A 12,386-nucleotide genomic window follows, 5' to 3' on the forward strand; every position below is an offset into this window, starting at 1 on the left:
GGGAATCAGACCTGGGATCTGTTTCTCTTAGTGGTGCCGCAAAAGCAGCTGCTTTTTCTCAGTCTCTTTGTTTTCTCTCCTTGGACTCCTCCTCATCATGGCTATAGAATACTGAGGAGGCAATTCTTACTAACATCTCAAGTGAGCTATCTGGGGTGAAAGCCATTCTTTGTAGCTTTTTCTTTTCAGTTTCCCATTGCTTTGGGACCCCACCACCAGTTAGTGTCCTTTCCCCAGCTGTCAGCACAGGCAGCAGGAATCCTGCTGCAGACTTCTCTGGAGCTCCACCACAGCCTGTACTGTCAGGGGAAGAATGGCTTCCAGTGATTCTCTGCAGGTATTGTGCAAGGTCCTCCTGGTTTACAGCTTCCAAGCGGCTCTCGTGACCCCAGTCCACTGGACCTCTGACTCCATGGGCTTAGTCTGCATTCTCATGTTCTCTGAGTCCTTGTTCAGCAGCTGCTCCTCTGCTGGCTCTGGACCTTTCTGGTTCCCAATGGCAGGAGCAAGAGTGTCCCGTTGTATGGCATGTATTCAAAGAGTGTCCCGTTGTATGGCATGTTGTTCAAAGTTTGAATGATTCACACACGTCAGTGGGTGGGCATCTGCAGTTGTTGCATGGGGGGCCAATTGTGTCACTTTCTCTGTGTCATGATAGATCTCAATTGAGCGGCGGTGGCCGGCGCGCAACAGTGCTCACCGCCACGCAACAGCGCTCGCTGCCACATGGCTCCCCATGCGCCGGGGACCCTCCCTCCGGGAGCCCACGAGACAGGAAGCTAGCCAGCCAGAAGACTGGCGTTCCCCGCCCATGGCTCCCTGTGCGCTGGAAGCCCTCCTTCCGGAGCCTACAAGGCAGGGAGTGAGCCGCCGGTCCAAAGACGGGCGCTCCCCACCCGAGGCTCCCCATGTGCCGGGGGCCCTCCCACCGGGAGCCCATGAGGCAGGAAGCTAGCCAGCCGGAAGACCGGTGCTCCCCGCCCATGGCTCCCCGTGTGCCGGAAGCCTGTTAACTGTATTTACAGTGTCTTGCCTTACAGAAATTTTAAAATATATGTGGTAAAAACTTTTCTGCTTTATGTCCTTAGTAGGAAAGTTTTCTCTCACTTAAAATTATAAAAGTAGTGCTGGAGATACAGCTGAGCAGCATAAGCACCTGCCTGGCAAGCACAAGGTCCTGAGTTCGATTCCCGGTATCAAAAAAGAAACTATAAAAGTAATCTATGGCCTCGTACACTGCTTATTGAATAATTCATACTTCACCATGTTAATTTGAGGCACAAGCTACATCTGTCCATCATAAACTAAATTATGATGGAAATATAGGTCTATTCAAGACTTTCTGCACTATTTATCAATTTAGTTACTACTTCCTACACCATTATTAGATGTTTAATTACAGTCATCTAGTGTATTTTCATATCTGGTAATATCAAATTTTCCCTTATTTCTTTCAAAATTGTATTTATCTTTCTTAGAGTTTTGTTTTTGTTTTTGTTTTTGTTTTGAGACAGTGTCTCACTGTGTAATTCAGCCTGGCCTTGAACTCACTATGTAGCTCAGGCTACCCTTGCACTTGTGGTCCTCCTGCCTTGCCCTCCCAAATGCTTGGGTTACAGATGTGCATAACCACACCTGGCTTACACGTTCACTTTTCAAATTAAATTTAGAAGCAGTTTGTTAGAAAAAAACTCAACGAAATCTTAATTGTAATGATAACTACATTTGTGAATAACGGGGGGGGGCATTGGTAGGGTTCACAGGATTGAGTTTTGCTATAAAAAGAGCTACCATTTTCTGTTTTCTGTGTGCCACCTATTGCTCTAGGCCAATTTCCTAATATTTTTAAGCTGACAAAACTGTGGCTTAGTTGAAAAATCTGCTCAGAATCTTACGGGTAGAGCACAATCTTCAACCAAGAGCTCTTGACATGGAAACTGCTCTTCACCACAGTATATCTCCCTTTCCTTATCTGATCCCTTCCATGTCTTAGGAAAGTACTGTGGGGCTGGGGTGGAGGTGGGTGGGAGAGCCTTTGCCTTGCACATGCAAGCCCCCGTTGCATCCCCAGCACAAAGGAGAGGGGGTGATGGGAGGAAGGAGGAGAGAAAGGGAGAAAAAACATTAGTCTAGATGTTGTTGTTGAGATATTTAAAAAATATTTTTAACTTAAAATCTATAGACCTTGAATAAAGCAAAGTACCTTTCATGGTGTGGGTGGGCCTCATTCAATCAATTGAATGCCCCTGAAGAAGTAATTCTAACTCCAGGTAAGCTGTGGTTTGGACTCTTCCCTGGGTCTGCAGCTGTATGCCTACCCTACGAATTTCAGACCTGCTCCTCCCCACGGTCCTTAAAATTACTTCCTTCCTCTTCCCTTCCTTTGGGTTAGACTCTCCAGTGACCATGATAACCACTCCCTCTGTCATACGTGACTAACAACTCTAGTTAAAAGCAACTGTCTACTCTATACCTCAGCAGCTAAGTACAGCTAGAAAAAATGTCCGACCATACTGACTGATCTCAAATTGTGACCACAAATCCCAAGAGCACCTGAAATACTGTCTGGCAGTGCTTCCTTATTCCTTTGCTCAGTTGACTTCCCCACTCTGCAAGACAACTACAATATGTCTTCCTTTCTCCGAGTTTCTTATCTTACTCTCAGAAATGACCTCACAGCTTACTTCACTGAAGTGGGGCAGTGTGATAGAATTTTCTTAGAATGTCTTCCCCACTTGTCCATGTCCCTACCTGGGGTCAAACTTTCTACTGTGGACTGGATGCCGTCTCTCTTGGCTGTCTAGGTTTACTTCTCTCGGAGTGGTTAGCACTCAATTCTGCGCATCAGTTTACCCCTCTACCATATTCCAGTCAGTAAGTGAATGTGCTGTGTTTTTCAGTCCTCCTTGAAATGGGAGATTTGTGATATGGTTTAATATTACCTTTATTTACCATCCACCTTACTGTACCACGCTTTCGAACTAGCAAAGACCTATTTGTTATTTTGATCTGTTGCTCTTTTTATCTGTAGATACCAGATGATAATGCAGCAGCATAGGTTTTTTTAGTTTCTCTACAACTATAAGGGCAGAGATGCCATTTTACTCCATTTTATCACCAGAACTTTTCTGCACAATAAATTGCTTTAAAATGGTTAGTTGACCTGCGTGAAGTTCCACTAGGACTTATCGTGAAACACCTTCTTTCCCCACTATGTCTTGTTCGTTGTTGCTGCTGGGAGGACAAAATTCTGCCTATCATTTGATCCATTTAACTTGCTATTCAGAGTTCTGACTTTATGAATCTAGCTCCCTTTAGCTTCTAGTTGCTGTTTATTAAGTACTACTGTAATTTGCTAGTGGGGACCAGTAATGGCTTCTGTCTTTCTGTCAGCTTCTGGCTGGCTGTACACCTCAGAGGCCTGCCTCTCTTGCTTTTTTTTTTTTTTTTTTTTTTTTTTTTTCCCGCGATAGCGTCTTGCTGTGTTTCCCAGGCTGCTGGTCTCAAACTCCTGGGCTGAAGCAGTCCTCCTGTCCTCCCATCTCAGCCTGCTGGGGACAAGTCAACGCTGACTTCTCTGCTATTCTGAAGAATCATCCTAGCCTGTTAGGTGGCAGATAAGAACCCTAAACTAAGAAGCGGGAGCAAGAGGCTATACTGGAGCTTTTCTTTGGTCAAGCCTGCTATCTGTTGCAGGAGGTGGCATGATATAATTCTTTCCCTGTAGTACTCCCTGGAATTGGGATCCATGGATTTATATCCTATCTTCTGCTTTCATTTTTACCTGTGTTTCTCTGTGCTTCTGTTTCTAAAATGGGAATAATAATGGTATGTAGATCGTGGGGTTGTTGTAAAGATGAATCATTTTAAGTAAAATGCATACTTGGCGTGTGATAAACACTAGAAAAGTGTTAGCTGTTATTATTTTCAGGATTATTTTAAACTAAGTGAGCTACCATTTGTATGCTTTTAGCAGTTGCAACACCTAGAGTAACTGATGTTTAGAATTTCCTCACTTTATTTAAAGAAGTGTTACACTGCAGAAAACTGTGCTATACAGATTGAAACAGTAAAAGTAGGATTGTTTTATGTTTCATGTTTGCTTTAAAATGTCTTATCCTAATATATGTGTAAAATTAAGGTTCATTGAGATTTATAAATTTTTTTCTTTTTCTTTTTATTTTGGTGCTGGGAATAGAACTTAGGACCTTGCATTTACCAGGCAGGCACTTGTGCTGCTGAGCTAGATTCCAGCCCCTAGATTTATAAATTTTTTAACATGTAGAGGTTATAAAAAGAAAACAGCCTGAGATTGGTTTGTATATACTATAGTATAATTTCTAGCTTTTTGTCTAGTAATAAATTAGAAGAGCCACCAAACAATTTAATGTGTCCATTGTCTCTAGTACTTTCAAATAGAATCTGGTATTCTAGTCTACTGAATGATGTAAAAAGAGCCGTGTGAATAAAGTAGATTCAAAATTCTACTTTCTAAAAGGAATATATCCTCTAGATTTTCCCTTTCCTTCAAATTTAGCATTTAGATACAGTCCTGAAATAGAAGTTTCTACATTACTTAAATTAGTGATAAAAAGTGAGCGTGTTATGTAATGATTAGGCCATAATAGGTGATGGTTTCATTTTACAGTACTTATGATGTAGATGAGGGGCCACCGTAACGTCACATTTTAGGGAAAATGACAAATTAACCTCCATCTTACTCTGAAGTTGTACAAGATATTTCAAAATCATTAAGAGAAAACCAGGGGGAAAAAAATAAGGGACACAAGAAGTTATTTGTTAGGAAATAGAGAAGTTTGATAGAAAAAGCAGTAGTTGAAGGCAAAAACTGTGAGGACTGTTGACAGCCTAGCAACTCATTATGTGACCTTGGGTAAGTTGCTTGCCTGAACATAATTTACATATTTTGCATAGACTGTTATCTTTATGAAAGAATAAGTCAAAATACATTTTAGAATGATATCCCGAAAATGAATTATTAATTTATTATATGTATTCATATTTCTGTTTTAACTGTTAGAAATTACGATTTACATTCTTTGAGTTCCTTATGGACAAAGACAGAATTACTTATCCTTATACCTCTATTGCTTAGCACAGCCCCTGGCGCAACATAGGAGGCATACATATATTTTGTCAAGTCAAAGTTACTTTGTAACTTGGCTGGTAAGTGAGTATTTAAAGTGAGATTTAAACTGAGGTACAATTTAGGATTTACAATTTATTATTTATTTATTTACAATTTATTATTTATTCATTTATTTATTTGGTACCGGGAATTGAACTCAGGGCCTTGTGCTTGCCAGGCAGGCACTTATGCCACTGAGATACATCCCCAACCCTAGGGGATCCTTCTTTAATGGTGTTTATTGATTTTTATCCTGAGTTAACTAAGAAGTACATTTTATATCACACTCATTATACACATAACTAAAACCACATGTGCAGAAAATACCTTATTTGTGATCTCTGATAAGTTCTGTTCCATTATATTTCATCCATTTAATGTAGGTATAACCCACTGAAATGATTTCTGAATTCACCAATGAGTTGCAACCTACGATTTAAAAAAGCACCCTGCAGGCAAGCTCTGTGAGAAGAGGGACTTTGTCATGTTGCAGTGCTTGGCACATAGCAAGTGTTTGATGTGTACTTGTTGAATGCATGAAAAAATGGGGAATTTCCTTTCTGTAGATCATGTATGACGATAGGATAAGCGGGCTGAGGGTATTGCTCAGTGGTACATATGTTGTAACTGTATGAGGCCCTGGGGTTCGATCCCAGCACCAAGAAGAAAGAAAAAAGAACAGGATAGGGAGAAAATACTATATCCTGATTTTGCTATATTCCAGCTTATTAGTATTCAAGTGGTCTGCTAGGTATAATACAAGTGCACTAAGCAGTAAGGAGAATATATAATTTAAATAAGGCTGTCTCCAGCTTCATGCAGAGTATAATCCAGTTAAATACAAGAAGGCCTTAAAAGAAGTCTGAAGATGTTTCTCAATCTACTTGACACCAGCTGTAGACATAACTGGAGTATGCAGTATGATTGAAAAAATGCTGAATGCTTAAATTTTTAAAATACGTTTTACAGTGAATGACATCCTTTCATTAATCTCCCTCAAAATACTCCCCCTTGCTTCAGATACTCCCCGTGTTCTTACCACTTTCTGTAGCAGTTACAGAAGTCCTCTTTCGTTAGTGTCTAGTTGCACTGTCATGGCTGCCTCAGTGTCCTCAATTCAAAATGTTTGTCTTTTTGACTTTCAGGAAAGCCAGAAGTCTTACTGTATCAAATCCAGTGAATAAGATGAATGAAGACACACCATATTTTTACAAGCTTGCCTTTCTGTTGGATGGCATTCCAATAGCATTCTCTGTATTTTTTATCATGTCTCATAAAAGACATGGAAGAGGACTTCAGAACTGTTTCAGAAAGTGGCAGGAACAATGGAATAAACATGTTTGAAATGAAGGGAAGAATTTTGAGGCGGGTAGTAAAAATGTGTTTTTTTACTGTAATAAACTTTTTAAAATTTAAACTTTCTCCATATATGTTGATCGACCCTTATAAGTGCCTGATAAGAGAGATTTGCCAAGAACTTTGTTCTTGGTCCTGACCAAGAATTGAAAGTACCTTGCCCCATCTATTTCTCCTCACTAGAGGAGTCAAATACTGGGTTTTGTAGAGTAAAGTTAGTCTAAAATATTCAGGGAACATTTGATTAGACATTTGAAAAATCTGTTCTTCTTTAAGCAGTTTAACAGTAACAATTCAGAGTGGTCCTGAGTCCACCTTGTTGTGGATACTAAACTTCGATTCTTTGACAAACAAGATAATTTTTATTTTAAAGTTAGTTTTCCTAGTTGGTAAAGAGGAAGAAACTTTAGCTCTATCCAAAATACATAGCACCCTACTTCCTTAATTTTAGGCTACTTTACACACTGACTCATGAGATAGTACATAGGAGCTTTGAAGAGTCAAAGTTAAAGTACAGTTCTTAAGACCAACCTTCAAATTTGTCATTAGACTTGGGACTTGAGTATGAGAGGATGCAGGCTGAATAATTATGCTAAAACAAATGTAAAGTGAGACTACCCTCAGCAAATTAGGAAATACGGCAGTCTGCCTTTAATATGTTTTTGGCTACATTCTCCAAAGGAGAAAAAAGAAACTTTGCAAAAGGTTTGCAAAACTTAAAATACAATTAACTTAAAAGTTATTGGCAAATCTTATAATCAGAAGTGTAGTACTTCATACTTGTGACTATTCAGTGTACTGAAAATTATCAGTAATATATAAGTAACATAGTGAAGATGTTTATGTTATAGAAATTTTTTTTTCCGTAAGACTTAATGAGTGATGCACTTATATTCAATAATACTCCCTGGTAATGAAAAGATAGGATATTTTCTTTTCTTAGAAGTAATAAAAATGGAATAAAAATGTGGTGCCACTTATAGACATTACCCTAGATGTTTATAATTTCATTTTTAAAAGATACTAGAATATCTCAGTTTTTATAACTCAGATCTTAGGATTAGTCCAATCCAAAGGCACTGTCGATAGCATTTAACATGACCTACTACAGTTCGATAGCCTTTGCTATAAGATTATCTTGTATTCATTCCAGTCGTACCAGAAAGACCTCAAGAGATAGTTTAGTAGTGAATATCAAGTTTAAAATGACAGTTTTAAGTGAGACAGCAGTGTAGCAATTAATTAGCCAACAATTTCCATTATTCACAATTTATTTGAGGCTTTTTAACTGAATAATTGAAATGCCTTCTATCTCCTAAGTACCCCTTTTGGGGATATAAGTCAAACACTTTTTTTAATAAGTTCAAGATTTAATGTAAACACTAATACTCGTTCTAGTTTTTGGAAGGGAGCAATCATACTTTATACTTAGATTATGTACCTTTTATAGAAGTTAGGCCCAGGCCCTAAGTAGTTATATTAAGTGTTTTAGGTTCCAGATGTAGCATTTATTTGGTTTCTTTCAAACTGGAAGGATAAAATTTTATTAAATTGATAAGGCAAATCATTTACTAAAATGAAGTTTAATGAAAGTTGTCCATCAAAAGAATTATGTGACAGTAATGCAGCACATTCAGTTCACTTATGTATACAGTGCTTTAAAATAATGAATAGAGATATTTAGGCCAATTTTTTTTTTAATTTTTTGCATTAAGGCAATATTGAGACCGAAACTAATTTGTTTATGTGAGTATTGCCTTCCCACATACTTTTTCCATGAATTGCTTCCTTTCATCTTCTGTTAATACTTCAGAATGCTTTCAAAAGCCTTCTAGACTCCAGCGAGGCAGGTTGGTATCAGAGGAAGTAAAATGTATGGTAGTGGCCTTTCATTGGCCTTCTGTGTACTTAACATTTGCATGGACATTAAGACTGTGTGATCCTAGGACTAACATGAGATGTGATTCTCCAGTCATTTTCTCACATCTCTCACAAATACAGGCATTCTGTAAACCTTTGCCCTATTTCCAGAGGCCTTGTACTCAAATCTGTACTTCTGAAGAATATAAATACTTTTTGTGGGAGTCTGAAAGTAGAGTCAAATTACCTCTGCCATTGTTTGCTATTCATTTTAGTGAGTCACCACCCTTAGTAATTTGACAAGATTTTTGAAAGTTCTAGAAATTGACAGATAAGCAGATTGATCTGTTTAATTTACACAAGCATACAACCTTTTCGAGTGTGTAGAACAAAAAGAAGAGGGTTATATTTTCAAATATATGCATTTAGTACTTCTGATGTTTAATTATGTTTACTATGGGTCAAGCACTCTTCTAAGTACTTTATACAAGTTAATTCATTTAACTCTCACAGCATGCCTCTGAGGTGAATTCTGTTATCTTGTCTACTACAAAAGGACATCAAGGGGTGGATAGAGAGGTTAAATAGCTTTCCCCGGGTCACATAACTAGTAAATTGTGAAAGTAGAATTTGAACCAAAGTGTTCAGACTTCAAGAGTCTAAGTTAGACTCAATTTTTGAGACAGATTGAATACCTTACAAAGTTAATCAAGTATACATGAGGAAACCAAGATAAAATGTCCGTCTTCTTTCACTGCTTGCTTGCTTGTTTGCTTGCTTTATTGATTTACATTTATTTATTTATATATTTTGAGAGGGCTTCACTATGCGATTCAGGCTGGCCTCAAATTCGCAGTGATCATTGCAGCCTCACAAGTGCGAGTGCTGGTATTACAGGTGTGCACCACCATGCCCAGCCTTTTGCTGCATTCTTTTTTACTACAAATACTATATGTTTTTAATACTTGGATAATTTTTTTTATCCAAGCAGTAATCTCTGTGATTGCTTCACATATAATAAAAATGCCCTTGTGATCTAAACTAGAATAGAAGAACATTGTAGGTTTCCCAGTTTGCCTGTCAGAGAGACAGATGCTTAGATTAAACTGACCAAACAGTATCCTCAGAACAAACAGTTGAGATGGGTGGTTGACATGGGGATATTGTGGTGATTACTGTGTTGTTTTGTGGTTTAAGAGAGACCATTTTGTGGCAGCCTCTGGCTGGTTCATTATTTTCCTTTGGCATGTTAAGAAGGGTTTGAATAGAATCAAAATGTGAGCTAACTTTCCAATGAAATGTCTGATTTCTTACGTGATACCTGAGGGATTGTATAGTTTTCAGCACTGGGTAAACTGAATATGGGGCCTCCTTTAATAAATCTGCTCCTGATGTCCCAAGTCATTCCTCGCTTGCACACCACTGCTGTTGTTTTTTTTGGGGGGGGGTGGTTCTTTTCCTGGTACCGGGAATTGAACTCATGACCTGCGCTTGCCAGGCAGGCGCTGTGCTGCTGAGCTAAATCCTCAGCCCCAGCACTGCCTTTGTGTGACAAGTGTTCTCTGCAAAGCTGGTCCATAGTACCTGTATATGTCATCCCAGTATCATTTTATATTACTTCATCCCACCTTAAGTAGTTGTATCAGAACACCAGTTCTTGGGGCTGGGGATTTAGCTCAGCGGCAAAAGCGCCTGCCTGGCAAGCGCAAGGTCATGAGTTCGGTTCCCGGTACCGGAGAAAAACCAAAAAAAAAAAAAAACAAAAAACAAAAAAAAAAACAAGAACACCAGTTCTTATACTTAATCTGTGCCAAACACTACTCGTTCTCATACACTTGGACCACACTGTAGAGCTAAAAGTGATCTTTCCCAGTTCAAGTAAAAAAGGAGCTTCTTGGACTCTGTTTGGACAAAATGCCTCAGAGTATTCATTTTTCCCAAGTCTTTGTTTTAAAACTTTTGGCATCTGCTACTATTGAGAAAACAAAACCAGTAAGGACATATACAACACAAAGTAACAGGAATCTTGCTAACATCCAGTCATATCTAGTTAAGCTTGTTTTGTTTGTTTTTCATGGATACATATTGTTGGCCATGATTTCATTTTGCATATTTATATTTTCTGTTACAGAAATTACAAATTCTGGTTTGTACATAGATCAGTGTTACATGGTACAAAAGCATGAATTTACACATAGTGAGTTTGAGAAGCTTCATGAGTTTTGTAGAGAAATTTTTGCTCAACAGATGCTATGTGAAATAAGTTTTGGTACTAGTAGTTTTTTAAAGTAAAACAAAAAATGGGAACCATATTAAAGAACCATTAAATACAACAGCTAATTTCACAAATCTTACTATGACAGGATAACAGTTACTACAGTAAAAATTGTTAACAATCAGTCATTACCATAGGGGAGTTTCACAAGGGAAATCATTCATTAAAATGCTTAGTCCTCATCTGCTTTTTGTTTGTTTACAGTTATCTCATTAAATCTCCACTTAAAGTAGGCATCGTCCATATTGTCTGCATAGCTTTGGCAGGGCTTGGAGGCAGAAGGACTTGATAAGGCTTGCTGACCTTGAATTAAACTCAAAGTCTTCCACAGGCAGCCTGCCCAGTCTAAAAAAATTGAGCCTTCCAGGCATATTCTCTAATAATAGATCTAGGGAGCCCTAACAGGAGCAGAAACATTTGGAGGGCATTTCTTTTCTGACCAACTCTCCCTGGAAGGGTTATCCTCTTTTCTTCTGAATCTACTCAGGAAAAAAAAAAAAATCTCACCAAAGAAAAACATCTAATTGCAATTAATTGCATCTATTTTTTTGTAAAGTAAATTCTAACCGTTTCTTCAGAAATTGTGCTGATGTGTATGTGTGAAGACCTGACTGACAAGAATACATATTTTGGAATTGTTTTTCCCTGTTATTGTTGAGTATTACCTTTTATATTCTATTTTCCTTTTGATAAAAAAAGCATGTCTTTTTGAAGGCAACTAGTTAGAATTAGAAATGCAGTTTGCAGCTTAAGAAGTAGCCTATTTAAAGATGTTTTTTATTAGGAATATAGAATTCAAAAAACTAATTGTACTCATAATTAGAAAGTTTTATGGTACCTAGTACTTTTGTTTTTTCCCATGAGAGGCCCACATCTGCAACTTATATGCAGGCATGTGTCATCTAATGCCAGTACATGTTATTAATTGCCTGTCTGCATTATGAGGCAGTTTCCTTATGTAAACATCATGGAATATACTTACACGAACCTAGATGGTATGGATCAGTCACTCAGCATGGACTTTTTTGATGCTGGGGGTCAAACTCAGGGCCTTGTGCATGCTATGTGGCATGGTGGTATAGTCAAGAGCTAAGGGAGACATGCATGTATGAGACTCCTGCCATGTAACACAGCCTCTAGTTTTATAATAAGCATTTTTTTAAATAAGTAGAAGGAAGAGTACATTCTAACACTAAAGAGTAAAACCATAAGCCACTAACATAGTCATTTATTATTAAATATTATAAACAGAGTTCTAGGAGGTTCCTAAACCCACCCTACCCATACAATTAAGTTGCAGGTTCACTGACTCACATAACAAAAAAAGAATTTTCAGGACACATCAATAAGAGACAAAGGCATTTATTAGACAGAAATTTTTTTTTTTTTAAAGAGAAAAAACAAAGGTGAAAACAAAACACAAAATCAATAAAAATGATACACAATTTCAAAACAGGATGACAGGAAATTAACAATATTACATATTGTTATCTTCAACACAGTTTCTTTCAAAACAGGATGACAGGAAATTAACAATATTACATATTGTTATCTTCAACACAGTTTCTCAGATTACCAGAAGTAAAAATGCAAGATAGATTAAACAGTTACAGAGAATAAAAACTAATTTAAAAATTACAAACGATACAGAATTTCACTAATCAAAATGGTAGGAATTCAACAGTGGTTGTTATACTACATATTGTTGTCTTCAAATTAGTTATTCAGATTACCAGATATAAGCAT

General features: G+C 37.8%; 1 protein-coding gene across 1 annotated transcript in view; it reads left to right on the forward strand.

Moving 5' to 3' along the window:
- The window catches only part of LOC102005994 (chromosome unknown open reading frame, human C1orf101), a 144,560-nt gene extending 138,181 nt beyond the window's left edge, over positions 1–6,379 (forward strand). Inside the window, exon 24 of the mRNA XM_013520373.1 lies at positions 6,295–6,379. The gene's annotated coding sequence lies outside the window, so the exon portion shown is untranslated. The remainder of the gene's footprint in view (positions 1–6,294) is intronic.
- Positions 6,380–12,386: the final 6,007 nt, after the last annotated feature.

This window comes from Chinchilla lanigera, unplaced genomic scaffold, assembly GCF_000276665.1.
Source record: "Chinchilla lanigera isolate Chin_1 unplaced genomic scaffold, ChiLan1.0 scaffold00005, whole genome shotgun sequence".
NCBI lineage: Eukaryota > Metazoa > Chordata > Mammalia > Rodentia > Chinchillidae > Chinchilla > Chinchilla lanigera.